Consider the following 20,659-nt stretch of genomic DNA (forward strand, 5'->3'; position numbering starts at 1 on the left):
GGGGGGGGAGAGAGAGAGAATTTATGAACAGAGAGCACTGATATCTCACACTTATAATCCTAAGTACACAGGAGGCTGAGACCAGGAAAATCATAGTTTGATGCCAGCAGAAAAGTCTGTGAGATTCCATCTGCAATTAACCACTGAAATGCTGAACTGAGGGTGTGGATCAAGTGGTAGAATGCCAGCTGTGAATCAGAAGCTGAGGAAGAGTTCCAGGCCTGAATTCAAACTAAAGGGGCAATAGGTGCAGTAGCGCATAACTATAATACTACCTACTTGGAAAGCGGAAATCAGGGAATTGTGGTTCAAGGCAAGCAGAAGCATAAAGATTCATGAGTCTCTGTCTCAACCTATGGCTGGGTGAGGAGGTACATATCTATTCTCCCAATTAGGGGGAAATACAATGAGTGGGCTTGTTAGAATATGCCTTTTATCTCCAACAATGCCAGGAAGTACACATAGAAGGCATAAAGTAACCAGGGCCAAAAGGGGCTGGGGGCATGGCTCAAGAGGGAGAGCACCTGCCTTGCAAGTGTGAAGCCCTGAATTCAATCTCCAGTGCCACCAAAAAAAAAGTGTAGCAATGAGGGAAAAATGGACCAGTTGAAGAAAATAAATTCTTCCCCAAACAAGCCTGTGTCTGCAGAAGAACTTAAGAGTATCACGTATGGACATTGCAAAATAGCGAAATAAGCTCCAGAAAGATTGAGAAACTAAACATTAAAAAATATATTCAAGGGACTGGGAAGGTGGCTCAGTGGTAGAGCGCTTGCCTTGCATGCATGAGGCCCTGGGTTCGATTCCTCAGCACCACATAAGCAAAAAGAAAAAAGCCGGAAGTGGCACTGTGGCTCAAGTGGTAGAGCGCTAGCCTTGAGCTGAAGAGCTGAGGGACAGCGCCCAGGTCCAGAGTTCAGGCCCCACGACCGGAACCCCCCCCAAAAAAAAAAATATATAGATATATTCAAATCTTAGGAGAACAAAATAGGGAAGTATTTTTAGTACATCCTGGTATGAAAACTTTTCCTAAGTCAAAAAAGAAGGAAACCATAAAAGACCCACAAGGAAATGTACTGACATTTTTACTACGTAGATACTAAAAATATGTATATTACAGAAGACAGAACAAAGTTACATCACAATCTAAAGGCGAATACATGATATCATTGCAGAAGTACTGGTTTCTAGTATTGATATATTTTTCAGATCATGCAAGTTCATAAAAAAAGATATTTGTAATGCTCAAAATTTTTAATGTCAAAATATCTGAATAGATTGTTCACAGAGGAGGAAACTTATCTGGCCAGTATACATTTGAAATTATGTTCAACTTTACTAACCAAATATACAAATAAAACAATGATATTCTGGGCTTAGGATGTGACTCAGTAGAAAAGCACTTGTATTGTGTTCTGTCTTCAGCATTTAAAATAAAATAGAGCCAGGCAACTGCTGACTCAGACATATAATCTTAGCTAATTAGGAGGCTGAGATCTGGAAGACTGAAGTTGGAAATCAGCTGATAGGAAAGGTTGCAAGACACTACTCCAGAATAACCAGTAAAAAGCAGGGTCAGAAGTGTAGCTTAAGTGGTAGGGTGTCAGCTTATCAGATATACAAATTGCCTCTTTAGAAAAAGATCGATAGGAAGTGGTGCTGTGGCTCAAGTGGTAGAGCGCGCGCCTTGAGCTGGAGAGCTGAGGGACAGCGCCCAGGCCCAGAGTTCAAGCCCCACGACCGACAAAAAAAAAAAAAAAGAAAGAAAAAGATCGATAAACACCTCCATTCTGATAATACAAACTATCATTTGTCAAGATATAGGAAAAATGCAGCTCTTATACACCCTGGCCAAAAGATAAACTAGTCTTACTCTTTTGGAGAACGATCTGGTAATATTTAATAAACTTGAAAGAATATCTGTGTCCTGGAACCCAAAAGGTCCATTGTGGAAATGTTCTTAGAGAAGCTTTTGTATTCACATATGAAAGTATAAAAATATGTTTGCTACTGTTTCACTGGTGATCACAAGAAAATGGGAAATCATTTAAATATCTCAATGAAGAATGTACAGAGACATTGTGATATTAAAAAAACAGCAATGTCAAAAGCATAATTATGACTTCAAAGAAAATAATCTCCAAAGGCTTATTCTGTATAGGATATTAGTTATATTCATTTTAATAGCAATAACAAAATATTCATTTACTGAAAAATGTAAAACAAACACATGGAAAAAAATCACAAAATAGTCACCATTTTCCATCCTTCCTCAAAATCCACTCTTCTCTACAATGGGACTTTACTCCTCCTCCGAAAGTAAAGTTGATTTTTCCCGTCAATGTCTTTGTGACTCATTTTCACCAACAGGATGTAGAGCATGAAACATTTTCCCAGAACCTTTGCAGTCTTCCATTCTACTCTCCCTTTTAGAATCCTGCAACGGCCTTGAAAATAAACCTGGACAAGCCTGTTGAAAAGTGAGTAACATCCAGACAGCCCCAGCCTCAATCAGCCAATCACCAGACATATGATTACGGCCATGCTAAAGCAAGCCAGCACACAGATGACCTCCAGTTGACTGGAGACACACCAACAAGTCCTGAGTAATAAGCTCAGTCTAGCCCCATCCTACTGGTACAAACTTCTGTCTAATTGTGGACTCCAGAGCAATAAGAAGTGGCGGTTATTTAAGTCATTCAGTTTATTTTTCACATAGAAATGGACAACGGATGCTTATATAATTTTTCAGAACAATGATCTCCTCGTAAAGAGGGAGGGGAGGTATCTCATGGAGAGAGGGCATCTTTAATTTTTACAATTAATTTTATTAAGGATCGAAAAGTTCTCAGGCTGGGCACCAGGGGCACAGGGCTGTAATATTAGCTACTTAGGAAGCTGAGATCTGAGGATGGGCGTTCAAAGCTAGCCCAGGCAAGAAAGTATCTGAACCGCTTATCTTCAATTTGCCACCAAAAAAGAAAAGAATGCAGTATTGGAGCCATAACTCAAGTGGTAGAGCACCAGTTAAGAAACAACACCTACGGCTTGAGCCCAGGCCCTAATACCGACACTAAATAAATAAATAAATAAATATTCTCAAATCCGGCAGCACACTGGGAATCTGTTGAGAGATTTACTTTGACTACTTTAAATGGTGTCTTATTTGTTTAGAGACATGTGTTCCTGTTCTTTCCATTTTTATCCCGTTCAGATGAATATTGGTAGAAATAGACATGACTAAAAGATCTGGCAAAAAGATGTGTTTCCAGCATAGACTGACTACACAGAAACTTGGGCGTATTAGACTTTGACTTATGTAATTGACCTCATGAGCCACAGTGACTCAGACTGACTGAGGATTTTGGTCACACCCCATGGTGTGGAAGCAAATAAGCCAGCACAGAGAGAAAAATATCAACCCTTCAATTAATCAAAACTCCAGGAACAATACTTTCTTTCATGAGAAAAAAAATCTAATTTTAGGAGAAAACAAACTGGCATCAAAGGTATTCTTTAACTTCCAGATTAAGTCCTCAGGCCAGCCCCAGGATTAACTCTCTCACATTTAATGTTAAGGTAAGAGAGTAGATTTATACTACTACAGCATATTTTTGTCAAAGACGGAGATAAAATGAGTTTTCTATCTGACCTTCATTTTACCAAAAATTAACTATTCATGCCATCCAGCAGTCTATATCAAACTAAGCCTGTCTATAAATTCTAAATCCACAGTGAAACTTGTTGAAAAATTCCATTTCTTCTTCAAAGTAAGGGATATTCAAGAAATCAGTGTCCCTGGTGAGCCAATTCCATTAGCAATGCCTGTCATGGGCATGTGTTCTCATATTCATATTTCATGTTCATGATGTGGCATAAAATACAGAGGACTTAGTATGGAATATTGGATATTAATAATTAAGGTGTGTGTGAAGAAGAGGGAAGAGTAGTGACAAGTACTCAATAGTAAAAAGGTAAAAAGAAGATAGTTTGGGGGAGAGAGTTGTCAATATGTCACAGCTATATTCCTTGAGAAAGAATGATTGGCAGCTTGTCATTCATTGGTGACCTCCATGCAGGCTGTTTCAGGTAAGTGATGGAGTAGAAACTAAAGGACAGGGATTGAGGAAATTGCAGAGTGGATACAACCAACACTTTCCTAGAAATCAAAAGTTCCAGAAGTCCTATACGTCTTTTACACATAATAGTGGATATTTCCTTCTGAACTTATTTCTTTGTTCGAAATGATGGATCTTAAAATTACAAGTCTAAGCCGATACATTTGGTATATCCAAATTACTATTATATTGTTTTATTCTGGAAGCTTGTCTCACATTATTCTTATGCTGTATTCTTATGGCCACTGTTCTGTGTGTGTGTGTCTGTGTGTGTGTGCATGCACATGTATGTGTATGTGTGTGTGTAAAATTTCTAGATTTTATTTTTGCTAAATGGTATCCACTCTTTTTTAAAAAAAACATGAGATATGCTATTACTATATAGTACTTTCAATTCCTGGGACACCAGATTAGTATTTGTAATAGCTCTTCTCAAAGTTTGATGATTTGGAGGTTGTTACAGTCTAACTTATTAACCAACATTTTAGATCTTTTAAAATCTTTTAGAATATAAAAGGTTCTGAATTGATTCAAGCAATTAATTACTCTCCAGTACAAATAATTCACTAAGGAATATGTCAAGTCACAATGTGATGGTAAAGGAAAAGTTAGTATGTGCTCTAAACAGGAACTCTCAATGTGAATATTCACTAAAAGTAACTGAGTATAGGTGATATACCCCTGTAATCCCAACATTTAAGAGGCTAAAACTAGGAGATCACATGTTCAAGACTAGCCTGGGCTCCATAACAAGACTCTATCTCAATAAACAAACAAAATGTACTAAGAATGTAAGAAATTATATTTCTTCTTATTTTTTATTAGCATATGGTAGTTGTACAAATGGATTTTTTTTGTTTGTTTGTTTGTTTTGGGTCCAGTCGTGGGGCCTGAACTCTGGGCCTGGGCGCTGTCCCTCAGCTCTTCAGCTCAAGGCTAGCGCTCTACCACTTGAGCCACAGCGCCACTTCGGGCTTTTTTCTTTTTGCTTATGTGGTGCTGAGGAATCGAACCCAGGGCCTCTGGCTTGCAAGGCAAGCACTCTACCACTGAGCCACCTTCCCAGCCCAACAAATGGATTTTTATGGTGACATTTCTGTACATTTGTATTCTGCACCCTGATCACATTCACTCCCTCATCTCTCTCCATCTTCCCTTCTCCTTTTAAAAACAATTTCAACAGGCTGCATTGTTCTATTTTTACCCCTGCATATAAGTTACTTCAACCATATTTACCATCATTATATTGACCCATTCGTTCCTGATAGCACCTACTCCAAGCAGAGACTGTTATTCTTTTCTGTGATGACATTTTATCAGCATACACTCATTGTCATATACTAATTATACAAAAGGGTTCACCATGGTAATTCATATGCTCCTATATTATAATCTAGTCCCATTAACCACATCTATCGCTTTCTCTAAAAACATAGGCACTTTTACACTCAGTTTGTAAAAAGCACAACCATGGAGACATAAAGGGAGGACACAACCTGATCCAATAGCACAGCGTGCATCTGCCATGCCTGACTGGGGAGAGCCTGGAAATATCAGTTTCCACTCACCTAGCAAAGCTTGTTCAAGAGAAAGGATTGCACATAGTGTTTCTGATTTATCTGATCTTACCATTGAATTTCATGCCTCTGAGCAAGAAATTAAATCAGGAGTCAGAGAAACCGAAAGAAACTGAGTTGAAAGAAATAAATCATGAGCCAAGGTGATAATCATATCTGTTCTCTATTCTGTGCTGATTAAAACAGTCAGTTGACTTGCCTGGGTGTTGACTCAGGTCTGTAAGTTCTCTCTTGTCTTTCTGTTCTTTCCCACTGAGAGTCTTCAATGATAAGAAATACTATCAGAGCTGGGAATGTAGCTTAGTGGTAGAGTGCTTGCCTAGCATGCATGAAACCCTGGGTTCAATTCCTCAGCACCACATAAACAGAAAAAAGCTGGAAGTGGCGCTATGGCTCAAGTGGTAGAATAGTAGCCTTGAGCAAAAAAAGAAGCTCAGGGACAGTGCCCATGCCCTGAGATCAAGCTCCAGGCCTGGCAAAAAAGACCAAAGAAAAAGAAAAAAGTAATACCATCAGAAATACCATCAATACACAGAAAGCAAAACAGAGGACAAACTTCAAACTCAAGAGATAGGAAGACAGCTCTTGGATTTTTTTTTGTGGTTGCTTTGTTTTATCATTAAGTGGTTGCACAAAGAGGTTTCAATGTAACAAATCAGTTTATAAGTACAAAGCATCTTGATCAATGTCACCCTTTCCATCATTCTCCTATTCTTCTCCATTTTTTCAAACCCCATCCATAAATTTGAGTTACATGGTTATAATGTGTGTGTGTGTGTGTGTGTGTGTGTGTGTGTGTGTGTGTGTGTGTAATATAAGAACTGTTCATTTGTTCACCCTTTCTCCATTCATTTGCTCTCTTTTCCCTTGTCACTCCCCAACCCCAACAAAACATGTTTCAGCTTTCTGGTATTTATTTTGTTAAACTGTTAGTTAGTTGTTAGTTTTCAGATAATTTACACTATTGGAATCCTCCCCTGAGTATACCATACTTTAGTGAATTTGTTTGTATTTACATGCTTGTTTGTGTGTGTGTGTGTGTGTGTGTGTGTGTGTGTGTGTGTATGTGTGTATTTTCATATCTTTATAACTTAGACCTAATTTCCACTATGAGAAAAAACATACACCATTTGTCTCTCTGAACCTGACTTACTACTCTTAACATTCTTTTTCCCAAGTCCATCCATTTTCATGCAAATGACAAAATCTCATTCTTTCTGATGGATAAGTAAAATTTTATTACACACACACACTCACATACAACATTTTCTTGATCCATTTGTCCATTATAGAGCTGTTTCCAGACCTTGGCTATGATGAACAGTGAGTGCATCAGTGAACATGGGTGTGCAAGTAAGTGTCTTTACTGTATCTTCACTTGCAATATTCTGGATAAATGCCCAAGAGTGGTATCGTTTATGAGGAATCTCTAAACTGCCTGATATAGCGATTGTACTAGTTTCATTCCAATCAGCAGTGTATAAGATTCCTACACACACACACACACACACACACACACATACATCTCCACCAATAATTATTGTTTATATCTTTTGCCAGTCCTGGGGCTTGAACTCAGGGCCTGAGCCTCTCTGTACTCAAGACTAGCATTCTACCACTTGAGTCATAGTGCTACTTCTGGCTTTTTCTGTTTATGTGGTACTGAGGAATCAAACCCAGGGCTTCATGCATGTTAGGCAAGCACTCTACCATTAAGCCACTTCCCAGTCCCTGTTGTTTGTATTCTTGATGATGGCCAATCTTACTGAGGTAAGATGGAATATCCATAATGTTTTGATTTTTTTAATGTTTTGATTTTTATTTCCTTTAAAGCCAGAGACGTTGAGCATTTCTTTGTGTATTTATTAGCCATTTTTGTTTCTTCTAAGAAATCTCTATTGAGAAATTAATTAGGTTATTGAGTCTTTGGGGGTTTAGACTCTTGAGCTCCTTGTATATTCTGGATACTAGGCCTTCGTCAGTTGTAGAGCTGGAGAATCTAAGTATTAGGTTTGTACTTAGAACTTTTAAGGGAAATGAAGTATGCAAACTTATTCAGAAACAAATTCTTGTAGTCCTTTAGTCATTCTTTTAAGCTGCAATTATATTGCAAATATAAAATAATGATCTGTTAAAACATTCTTATAGTAAATTATCCTTATATAACTCAGAACGAAGAAATACCACTCAGATCCATTTTGAGTCATAATGAGAGAATGTAAGCTCTGTCAATAACTTGTGTAACAAGAATAAATTACCTGTTATTAAATTTTAGCATAAGATTTGTGTCACAGAGTTCAAAAGTAAAGATCAAAACCTTGTCATAGATCATATAAGTCACCAGCTCATCACTTCACAACCGCATTAGCAATATTTTCTCATTTATTTTTTTATGTCCAGTGACTATTTAGTCTCAATTGGAAGGTCCAGTTCTTAAATCTAGACCAAACCAAAATATAGCAAAAAAATTTTCATTCAAACAGCTCTTTATTCATACCCCTAAATGATTTTCTTTTCAATGTTAGCTTCATCATCAATAACCAATATAAAGAAGCTAATCATGAAAAGGTATAAGGATCCAAATGCCTGGGGCTCAGGCTTGAAATCCCAGCTACTTAGGAAGCTGAGGCCCAGTGGACCAAGGTTTGAAGTCAGGCAGGGCAGAAAAGTCTTTAAGATCCCATCCCCAATTAACCATAAAAAGCCAGACTGGAGGTGTGGCTCTGAAGGTAATGTATTAGACATGAGCAAGAGAGCTGAGAAAATATGAGGAAGAAAATATAAGGCCTTGAGCTCAAGCACTAGTATCACACACACATACACACACACCCACACACACACACACACACACACTAAGGTCAAATCAGCTAGCTTTTTTTTTTAGAATCATCAAGTGAAATCCAATTACAACAGATGTGTGAATTTGCAGCTTGTACTTACTAAAAATGTTAAAAAGAGTGTATCACCCTATTTGCCATTTAAGTTGAGTAATAGTAATTTATTCAATTTTTACTGTGTTCTAACTGTAGTGAGCATTTTACATAAATTATCTCATTTAATGTTCATGGTAATTTCAAGAGTAAATATCATTATCTTCATCTTCCAGACGAGGGAATGAAGTCTTAGAGAAATTAAATGCCAGAGACAAGGTAAGCCAACTCACATCTCTTAGTCCCTGTGGCAACTGGATAAATGAGATGGAAAATGAGCAGTAGTCCAATGCAGGAAAACAAAAAATCTTGTAACTCATGTAACTGGAACCCCTCTGTACATCACCTTCACAATAAAATACATTTTGGGGGGGGGAGTCCGGTCGTGGGGCCTGAACTCTGGGCCTGGGCACTGTCCCTCAACTCTTCAGCTCAAGGCTAGCACTCTACCACTTGAGCCACAGCACCACTTCTGGCTTTTTTCTTTTTGCTTATGTGGTGCTGAGGAATCGAACCCAGGGCCTCAGGTAAGCAAGGCAAGCGCTCTACTACTGTTCCCAGCCCTAAAATACATTTTTTTAACACTTGTTTAGTCTAGAAAAATCAGAAATGGTGAAATTCTACTTTCCTGGTGGTGACCTGGAATATCCAGCATGCCACTAGTAAATCCACAATGATTAATGGCTGATTCAACTCAACCTGGAATTTAATGGGATTGTTATCAAAGAGAATTGTTTGATTAAGATTGCAAAAAAGATGCTACCTTTGTCTACCAAGAAGCAAACAGAAGTTCAAGGGTAAACATTTACAGAAGATCATACCCGTCAGGAATGGAGCTCAAGCACACAAAGAGTTATACCAAAACTACATCCAAAGACAGGGGGAGGGTATATAATGATGTAAGACCTTGTCTAGAAAATAACCAATAAAAATGAGGCTGGTGAGGTAGCTAGTTCAAGTGGTAGAGTGCCTATCTAACAAGCACAGCCCTGAGTTCAATCCCCAATCTGCCATAATAAATACATAAATAAAATAAAACAAAGTTTGTAGAGACCATAAGCTTTATAGACCATAGTAATAACAATGCACCTTGTGAAGGTTAAAATGTGTTTGTAACTTCAACTAAGTATCACTATCCCACAGAACTGTGAATTTTGTGAAATTTAGGTAATCACTTAACCTCAAGAGAGAAAATTAAAAAAAACAGAGTTTCTACACAGTTTTTACCTCAGTGTTTGAAATTTCTATTTTGTCTGATAATGTAGACAACATACTAACAGTGATATTTGTAAATAATTTACAATAAAATATATTAAAAAGACATGTAAACATTAAGATCATATTACACATGTCATTTTGAAAACCTAAGGCTTACAAATTCTTTTACATAGCAATTACCCATACCTGTGATGAATGTAAATGTCTTGAAGAAAAACTGTAATAGTGATCATTATGATGACAATGAACTGTCAGCTACCATCTGTTGAACACCCTCTTAAGACAATTGATTTCTCATAATTGTTATAGCCCTACAAGCCTTACAAGCTTCATTTTTTATTTTTTGCCAGTCCTGGGGCTTGAACACAGTGCCTAGGTACTGTCCCTGAGCTTCTTTTGCTCAAAGCTAGTGCTCTACCACTTGGGCCATAGTGCCACTTCCGGCTTTTTTCTGTTTATGTGATACTGAGGAATTCAACTCCAGGATTCACTCAAACTAGACAAGCACCCTACCAATAAGCCACATTCCTAGCCCCTCCTACCACTCTACCACTAAGCCCATTCCTAGCTTTGTTTTAGAGAACAAATTGGTCTCACACTGGCAAAGATGTGGCCGAAGATTTTCACTGACTTTATCTAAAAGCTTTGACGCACCAAAGAAACTCCTTTACAACTACCCAGCAGCTCTTCTCCCACTAATGTGTGTGAGAATTTTGTTTATGATCTTAATCCTTCTTCTGTACTCAAATTCACATGACTCTCTATAAGCCAATTGCCTTATGTCTGTTGACAATGACCCTGAAAAGAGACTGCTTATCTAGATTGTAATAATCTACTCAAAAGATATATTAAATATAGGCGCTAAGTCTTTTAAATCTGAATATTTGAAAATATCTATGTAGGGCTGGGAAGGTGGCTCAGTGGTAGAGGGCTTGCCTTGCATGCTCGAGGCCCTGGGTTCGATTCCTCAGCACCACATAAGCAAAAAGAAAAAAGTCGAAAGTGGCACTGTGGCTCAATTGGTAGAGCGTGAGCCTTGAGCTGAAGAGCTGAGGGACAGCGCCCAGGCCCAGAGTTCAGGCCCCACGACTGGACCCAAAAAAAAAAATAAAAGAAAATATCTATGTAGAGTTTCATTTCTCATGCTTTCCATTTCTATGTGTAAAATGAAAACTTTGAGATAAATATTTGCGAACCCCTTTTATCCAAAATTTAAACAGTTATAATTTACTTCAGTATCTGGCAATGACCAAGTCATTTATTTAAGAAGCTTCTCCTTGTTTCAGTGCAAGAGCCACTGTTCACCTTCTACAATGTCCAATACAAACTCACCTGCATCTCCTATTGAAGGAAGTAAATCACCCAGAGAAAATATGTACCACCTCAACTACAATGCACGTCAGAGACTCGAACCCTCTCTTCCCTGCCCTGCCCTGAAGCAACTCCATAGATCTCAATAGATCTCAAATACTTAATTCTGGAAGCCATGTTAATTACATTCCTCTCTCTTTGGGATTGCTCAATTAGAGAGAAGCTAGGTTCCTTGTCATGGATGCACTCAAAACAGCCCAGGGGCAGATTAAAAGCAAATAGAATGAACTGGGGCCTTCCACTAGTAAGCCAGCTTTAGCCAATGATTTGCAATCTTGGAAATAAGCCCTAGTCAAGTGTTCAGTTGACAGAGTCCTAGCTATTACCTTGTCTTCATGAGAAAGCCTGCACCAAAACCTCCCAGATAAACTAACTGTGCTTAGTTTCCTGACCTTCAGAAATAACAAAATAATAAATCTGCTGCTTCAAATGCATGTATACATAAATCACAACAGCAGCACCTCTGATACAGTTCCCAAATCACCCTTCAGAGATTTTGTCCTAGTGGCAAGTCTGGCCTGAATATTTAAACAGTATTTCATAATTGTTTTGTGAACTCCCATTCCCATCTCAACCATCCCATATACAAGTATGAAGAACTAACACACTCCTCCCTTCCTTTCTGGGCCTGATCAGGAAGGCAACGGTAACTGAGGCTTCAGGTCTGGGCTTTAAATCATCAAGTTTCTCTTAAGTGCTGACACCTCCTATCAGATCATTCTGACTCCGAACTCTTCAAACTTAAGTCAGTGCCATCTTCCCTAATAAAGACAGCTATATGTGATCTCCAGCTTCCAGGTCTTCAAGGAACCCAGCATGGTTTATGTAGTCTATGAGCCACTTTCATACTATGGGGCCATTGGCTCAATCCCACTCTATTGGATTCCTAGGAATGTACACAGGCACCAAAGATGAACTATATATTTCATGTTAGCCCCTAAAGAAAGCAAAATAAATAACAGAGGAATCTAATTTTTCAAATGAGAAAATTATGAGTCTTTGGAACTTAATGATCACTGTTAGTGACTATAAATATGACCAGTGAGTTCTTTGGCTAATGTGGTATGCCAAGGAAGTAGGAAAAGAGCCTGTCTTTGCTTGCTCCCTGTGGGCCCTGGGGCTTAGCCTCACCACACAGCTCATTATTGAACTTCAAGGAGAAGTCTTGTGAATCAGAGTGTATGCTTTGGAACTAAAGCTAAATATATACCAGGGTATAATGATGGTTTAAAAGATTGCTGTTCGCTTCCTCTTCTATATTTTGCAAGTCGTGGCGGTTTTTGTTTTTTTTTTAATGTGTGCTGCTCATACAACATGGCTCAGGTATACAGTCTAGAAGCCTTTCTGACAGAGGATTCTCCTTGCTCCACGTCACTGCATTTCATCTTAGTGCTGCTGGTTGTGTTTCAGCAGTATGAGCATTCAGTGATTTATTATTATTTCATTTTATTAGCCAAGGCAGAGGATAAAATACCTTCTGTTGTCTTTAAACGTTCACAGTTGTTTTTCTTCGTTCCATAAAACTCTCTTTATTGTGCTGGAAATGTGCCTGGAAGGACTGTGCTGCCTTCCTTATCCCTCTGTGGGTCCCCCCCGCCTCCATACTCCCTTCCAAACAGGCCCAGATTGTACTATATTGTCATTCACTAGCTAGGGTCACTGGGCCTCAGTTTCCCCAATTTTATACAGATTTGGACTACATCGAGGTGAGAGACCCTTCCTGGGGTCATATCTTAGGAATCTTTGAAAATGACCTGCGTGAATCCCATTCTAAGCTACATCAGAAGTCATAGTCGGACAGCCCCTTCCCCAACTTCATTTGACCTGTAGAAATGCTTTGCTTATTATCACTTCCTAGAAAGGCTGATTACCCTATTCACTGGACCCCTCCCAATCTTTTAGTATAAAAAGATCCATGTTTCAAGAAATCCCTGAGACTCCCCACCCCAGACATGCCAGGAGGACGGACCACCCTCTTAAAAGGGTTGGCCCTTGGGCTGAGAGTGTGGCTTAGTGGTAGAGTGCTTGCCTAGCATGCATGAAGCCCTGGACTCTTCCGTACCACATAAACAGAAAAAGCCAGAAGTGGCGTTGTGGCTCAAGTGGTAGAGTGCAGGCCTTAAGCAAAAGAAGCTCAGGGACAGTGCCCAGGCCCTGAGTTCAAGCCCCAAGACTGGCAAAAAGAAAGAAGGGAGGGAGTTGGCCCAATTTATTTTCGGTGTTTTATTTAATTTTTTGTGCCAGTGCTGGGGCTTGAACTCAGGGACTGGCTACTGTCCCTGAGCTTTTATGCTCAAATCTAGTGTTCTACCACTTGAGCCACAGCGCCACTTCCAACATTTTTGGTAGTTACATAGGGATAAGAGCCTCACTGGCCTTCCTGCTCAAGCTGGCTTCAAACCTCAGATCCTCAGACCTCAGGGTCATAAGTGGCTAAGATTATAGGCAGGAGCACTGGTGCCCAGTTATGTGTTTCATTTATTTTTTACAAATTTTGAGTTGTTGTCAGGATTTAACTATGAGAGGGCTTCACAGAAAATCTAGACCTTTAACCCTCTTTTTAAGAATTGTCAATGGCTTATATCACAGGACTCTCTTCATTGGCAACAACAAAAGGTTGCTGAGTGATAACTACCCCATTAGACATGTTTTCCAAGATTCCCCCAGACTTACCACTCCACACCACTCCCCCCAAAGAGAGGCTGGGCACTATTATTCATTAAAGCCTGCTATTGTTCTCTTGTGGTGAAGCAGAAGTGTGTGAAGAAGTGAAGAATACTCTTCTCTATTAATAGCCTAGCCTCTGCCTCTGGCAGGGTGTTTGGCCTCACCATGCACTGAAATCCTGACACATGTAGTACGTTTTGTCTATTGCACTGGAGCCTGTACCCAGGAATTGGTAAAAATGTTGGCTAATATGCAAAGGCTGAGAACACCTCAGAACAATTATTAAGTAGTGTCTGAAGTACTTGCTCCTCTCCAACAGAAATTCAATTTCTATCATTCCTTCTCCTTCATGTGAGAATCAGATAAACCTTATCTCTTTCCCAGGAAGGGATTTTTCATTTTCAGCTTCTAATTAATTTCTATACTTCGTTAATCTCCAAGTCATTAAGGACTCTCAGCAAACACATATAACCTATGCCTTGTAACTCAGTTGCAATAATATTTCATACAGCCATATTTATAAAGCATTCACCTCTTATATTAAAACAATTTGGGGGTTGGGTGCCCGTGGCTTACAACTGGAATCATAGCTACTCAGGAGGCTGAAATCTGAGGATCATGGGTTGAAGCCAGCCTGGGCAGGAAAGTCCATGAGACTCTTAACTCCAATTAACCATCAAAAAAAAAGCCAAAGTGGAGCTGTGGTTCAAGAGATAGAGAACCAGTCTTGAGTAAAAATGTTCAGGGACCGGGCCCAGGCCTTGAGTTCAAGTCCCAAGAAAGGCACAAAAGAAAACAAATTTGGGGAGGGGGGGGTCTATCTTTGCAGGGAGCTGTGTTTGCAAGGAGTTATTTCCTCATCTGTAAGTCCCAAGAAAACAACAAACAGGAGAAGATAAAGAATCTCAACTTTGTACAGCAGATATGGTTTTCTACTCCACCACGTGTGTGTGTGTGTGTGTGCGCGCATTGGTCCTGGTAGTGCTCTATCACTTGAGCTACAACTCCTTCTGTCCTTTTTTGAGTAGTTTATTGGAGATTAGTCTCATAGGACTTTCTTTCCTGGGCTGGCTTTGAACCATGATGTTTAGATCTCGGCCTCCTGAGTATCTAGGACTGTAGGGTGAGCCACTAAAATCATATACTTAAGAAAGTTTAGTTTAGTTTTTTTTCCTGCATCTCTATATTTATAAATGAGAAGACACTCCCAATTATCACTTCATATAAATACTTAAATAGAGTTTTAAATATACAAAACAGATAAGCCAACAGCAGCTGGAATTGCAATGAGATTTTGATATTGACAAGCATGCAAGTAATTAATAGTAAAAATACTTTGTGATTTATTTTATTTACCGATAATATATATTAGTGTACATCTATATAAAGAACAGATATGGTGATTCAAAACTGTAATTCCAGCTACTTGGGAGACAATGTAGGAGAATCATAGTTTGAAGCTAACCCAGACAAGAACAGGAGACATTATCTAAAAGCAAACTAAAGCCAAAAGGGCTACACATGTGGCTCAAGTAACAGAGTATTTGCCTCACGGGCTTGGGGTCCTAAGTTCACAAGGTATTGCCACAAAAAAGGATATATTTGTGTGTGTGTGTATATATATATATATATATATATTCATATATGCTATATTGCATAATCTATAATAAAGTATAGAGCAGATTTTATGAAAATAAATATTAAATAGGTTTATATACATAAACCTTCATGGATTTCATACAACAACAATTAAATCAGAAACCACGTTTGTAGGTGTATGCCTGTAATCTCAGTATACAAGAGGCTAAGACAGGAAGATGTGTCTCAAATTCAATGGCAGTCTGTGCTATATAATAGACCTTGTTTAAGACAGAGAGAGAGAGAGAGAGAGAATATAATATATTTCTTTGTCAGTACAAAATTTCCAATAGGGACAATTTAAGCCCTTTTTCTGTCTATAACCACTGCCTTATACTAGAAACCACTATTCATGACCAGCAGTGGAAAACAGCACCCAGCCTGACCAGCCTCACACTTTTCTTATAGAACTACGTGGTGAATAGTGAGAATAGTTTCTCTCTCCAGTAAATCATAGATCATAGCTCTGCTGAGTTCTGTTTGTCTGAGACAAATGGTCTAGAAAGAACAATTTTTTTAAAGAGACAACAAATCTAGTGAGGATGCACAAAAAAGAAACACAGAGTGCTATGTGCAGCCATATATATCCAAAGGAATCCCAATCAGCATTCAATAATGATATCGGCAAACTCATGTTTACTGCACCCTTTTCACAATAGCCAAGTTATGGAAAGAGCCTAGATGCTCACTAATGGATGAATGGATGAAGAAAATGTACCATACACACAGCCATAGTGTGGAAGTATTCCGCCATAAAGAAAAATTAAACCAGCAGACTCCAAAAGAATCATATTAAAGCAGACTCGAAAAGATGAATATCACATGTTTTCTCTCATATGTGGAATCTAGATTAAAAGATGTACGTGCGCGTGCGCGCGTGCACACACACACACACACACAGATATACACACAACTAAAAAAAGGGGATAGGAAGTGTGATTCAAGAAGTGCCTAACAAAGGGCTGGGAAGGTGGCTCAGTGGTAGAGTGCTTGCCTAGCATTCATGAGGCCCTGGGATTGATTCCTCAGCACCACATAAGCAGAGAAAGCCAAAAGGGGTGCGATGGCTCAAGAGCTAATGGACAGTGCCCAGGCCCAGACTTCAGGCCCCATGACCGACAGAAGAAGAGGAAGAGGAAATGCCTAACAAGTGCACAGCCCTGAATTCAAGCCTCAGTACCACTCCTTTCCAAAAAAGGGAGTAGGATGATGAGGAAGGGGACAAAAAAAGAGAAAGCCGGAGGACAAGAGAGTAATGGAAGATGAATGTGATCAAAGTATATCCACATATAAAAATATCATAATGAGCCAGGTGCTGGTGGTTCACACTACAAAGGAGGGTGAACCGAGGATCACAATTTGAAGCCACCAGGGCATAAAGTACCTGAGACTCTTATCTCCAATAAACTACTTGGAAATGACTAGAAGTGGTATTGTGGCTCTAGTGGTAGAGCGCTAGCCTTGAGCACAAAGAAGCTCAGGGACAGCACCCAGACCTGAGTTCAAGCCCCAGGACTAGCACACACACATATTTAACAATAATAATAATAATAATAATAATAAATTATATATATAATTTATTATTATATATTATATATTATATATTATATATTATATATATATATATATATATATATATATATATATATGTTCGGCTGAGAATGTGGCTTAGTGGTAGAATACTTGCCTAGCATGCACGAAGCCCTGGGTTCAATTCCTCAGTAACATATTAACAGAAAAAGCCCGAAGTGGTGCATGGCTCAAGTGGTAGAATGCTAGTCTTGAGCAAAAAAAGCTCAGGGACAGTGCCCAGGCCCCAGGACTAGAAAAAATACATACACATACATACATACATACTACCATAATGATCCCCAATATGTTCTACAATCAATATTAACTAATGAAGGAAGAAATCTCATGCTATTCAAACTCCAAAAAATCTGTTGCATTCTTCCTTTTGTTATTTTTTTAAGTGCTAAGGCTGCATGCATGTATGGAGGTATATCCCCAGCCTAAGTAAGTGCATCTTTAGAGGAAAAGTAATTCTTCTTGAAGTTGTACAGATACTACCCATCAGTCTCATGTAGAAAAGTCTCTTGACTATTTGTCTTGTTCTTACTGTGACCTCATTGCCTGGCAGATACTTGAAGATTCATTTACTTTTTTGAATGATCCTATCTTATACACACCTTTGCATGGTGGATCGGCCCTCGACATCCATTATGTGAGTCTTTTTTTTCATACTGCAGAGAACAATAAGCTAAAGGCACATGTCCTAGACTTGTAAGAACCTAGGGTTTGGTGTTTGTTCACCTCCCTCTGAGGTGTTGCTGGCGTGAGAATAGGGAGATCAGATAGCCAGTGCAAGGTTTGGCTGTCATCACTCTCCTTGCAGGCTCGCACTGGAGTCTGGTGTCTGGTTTTTCTGGGGTAATTCCTGATAGCGCTGACTTTCTGGACTGGCAGTGGTATCTGGATCGAAAGCCAGCAGCTAGCACCGCAGTATTCAGCAAAACCATCTTCCAGTGTAGGGGAAGTGCAGTCTCTCCAGCATGGCCTCGTCAACCCATGGCTTTCAGGGTTGTTCCTGAAAGCTTTGTGTGAAGCTGTTTCTACAGCTGTGAAATGCCTTCTGTAATGAATCCCTTCTGATCTAACCTAGTCTCTTCTTCGCTACTTGATCCTGACAAACACAGCCCTTCACCCCTAACTATTGGCAACCAGTTACACTCTGAAATCTTTTAGAAGATAGGCTAATTCTTCAATGAGTCCACCAACCGTAGGGCTGGAACTATCTTAGACTGTGGGGACCCCATGCTAAACAGAGCCACAAAAGAGTATTCATTTTACAGGAGAGGTAAAAACCTGCCATGTGAACAACCAGACAATTTCGAAGAGCAATGTGATGTAGAAACTAGCAAGATACTGAAACAAGATAGCTGTGAGTGAGGGCAGGGAGGGTCATGTAGGATAGGGTGACCAGGGAGTGACATTTGAGCAGAGACCTTAGTCACAAGTAATCAGAGACCCATAAACAGAGCTTTCCAGGAGCAGGATATGAAAGAAAAGGACCAGAGGGTGAGAATGAGAATGAGCTCAGGATGGCTGAGAGGCAAAAGAAAAGTCAGTGTACCCAGAGTGTAAGAGCCCAGAGCCCAGATTATCCATTCACTCATGACTTATTTGTTGAACACCTACTATGCACAGCATAGTGCTGATGTTACATTAATAGAAAGTAGAGAAAAAACAATCCTATTCAAGGCCAGGCATGATGGTCATGTCTGAAATGCCAGCTACTTGGGTGACTGTGATTGATAGGAGAATCACAGTCAGAAGACACCCGGGGCAGGAAAATGAACTGGAAGGTCTGAGCTGCTAGAAACCAAGTAGAGAGAACACTGAGAGAAGCAGGGGTAAGGAGAGACCGGATAATCCATGGTCAACATGTGGAATTTAAGACATCCAAATAGAGATGTCCCTGGCAATAGAAAATGAGTCTAGGCTTAAGAGATGAATTTGAACTGGACTTACAAATCTATTAAAATCAGGGAATTGATAGTAAGTGTCTAAAATTGCAAAGTGTATATAAATCACTAAGAGAGTAACTATGGAAAGAAGGCAGAGAACCATAGGGTTATTCGCGATCCAGATAATACAGAATATTATTAAAATGTTAGATAGATAGTTAAATGTTTTGCTAGGAAAGACGTTATAATTATAAAGAGTCCTACTTCTAAAAGGAAAGACCAATGTTTAAACTTCATATATTCATTTTTCAAATTAATTCTCAAAGGTGGATTATTATGACTATAACTTCCTGAGGGGAAATGTGACAGCAAGATAATTAAATGCAGTGGCATCATGGATCATTGAGATTAAAGAACTCCATAACTAGACCATAAAAATCATCTAAATATTAGAATCCAAAATATTAGAGACAACCCCTGAATACTGAAGTCATAAAATAGTAACACATTTATCTGTCACCAGCCCAGATTCATATAGCCAATTTGATGCATAATGAAAACAGGAAGCTTAATTTCCTATTTTTATTCTAATATTTTTCCTTCTTTATCATACCAAGAATTCTAACACAAAATGATGGAAAAATTCTTCCAAAATAATGATTTCATTTGGGAGAGAAATTTGTTTCTGAATAGTTTATATTTACAAAAAAATAATCTCATAAATAAAAATATCACACATAAAGCAATATACTTCTCTATTTTTAGAAGAACAATGCTGTGAAGCTGGGTATACACCTGTAGTCCCTGCATTTGAGTGGCTGAAGCAGCCTTGGCTACATAGTGGGATCCTGTGTCAAAAAAGCAGAACAAAGACTGGGGACATAGCTCAAGTGGTAGAGCACTTGCTAGGAGGCAGAGACCTTTGAGTTTAATTCTCAAGACCACAATGCTAGGCACTTATCTCAAGGATGAAGCACAACCTTGTTTGGGAAGGCAACATAATCCCTCTGATTAAGGTTCAAAGACAGCCCAGGCAAACAAATTCTCTAGAGTCTTATCTCCAATTAGCCTACAAAAAAAAAAGATAGAAGTGGAGACGTGTCTCAAGTAATAGAGCACCAGCATAGAGCAAAAAAGCTAAGCAAGAGAGCAAGGCTTGAGCCTCTGGAACTGGCAAAAGAAAGAGAAGAGACTGTGAGCCTGTGCTAAAAACTCATCTCCTGTCCATCCTTGTCTCAAAACACACTCACAAGTGTGCACATTTACTCTGCTAGGAACAGAAATGGTAGAAGAAAAAGAACTAGTAGAAGGAAAAGTGAACTGGATCAGTTATCTTGTGGGTTAATGGTGGAAGGGGCAGTATTCTACCCATGTCTTTGCATGTGCACAAAAACCTTCCCCTTATGCCCATCAAGAAAACCCTGGGAGGGCTGGGAAGGTGGCTTAGTGGTACAGTGCTCGCCTTGCATACATGAAGCCCTGGGTTTGATTCCTCAGTACCACATACACAGAAAAAGCCACACGTGGTGCTGTGGCTCAAGTGGTAGAGTGCTAGCCTTGAGCAAAAAGAAACTCAGGGACAGTGCTCAGGCCCTGAGTTCGAGCCCAAGACTGGCAAAAAAGGAAGAAGGAAGGAAAGAAAGAAAGAAAGAAAGAAAGAAAGAAAGAAAGAA

Source organism: Dipodomys ordii, unplaced genomic scaffold (assembly GCF_000151885.1).
Source record: "Dipodomys ordii isolate 6190 unplaced genomic scaffold, Dord_2.0 Scaffold57, whole genome shotgun sequence".
Classification (NCBI taxonomy): domain Eukaryota; kingdom Metazoa; phylum Chordata; class Mammalia; order Rodentia; family Heteromyidae; genus Dipodomys; species Dipodomys ordii.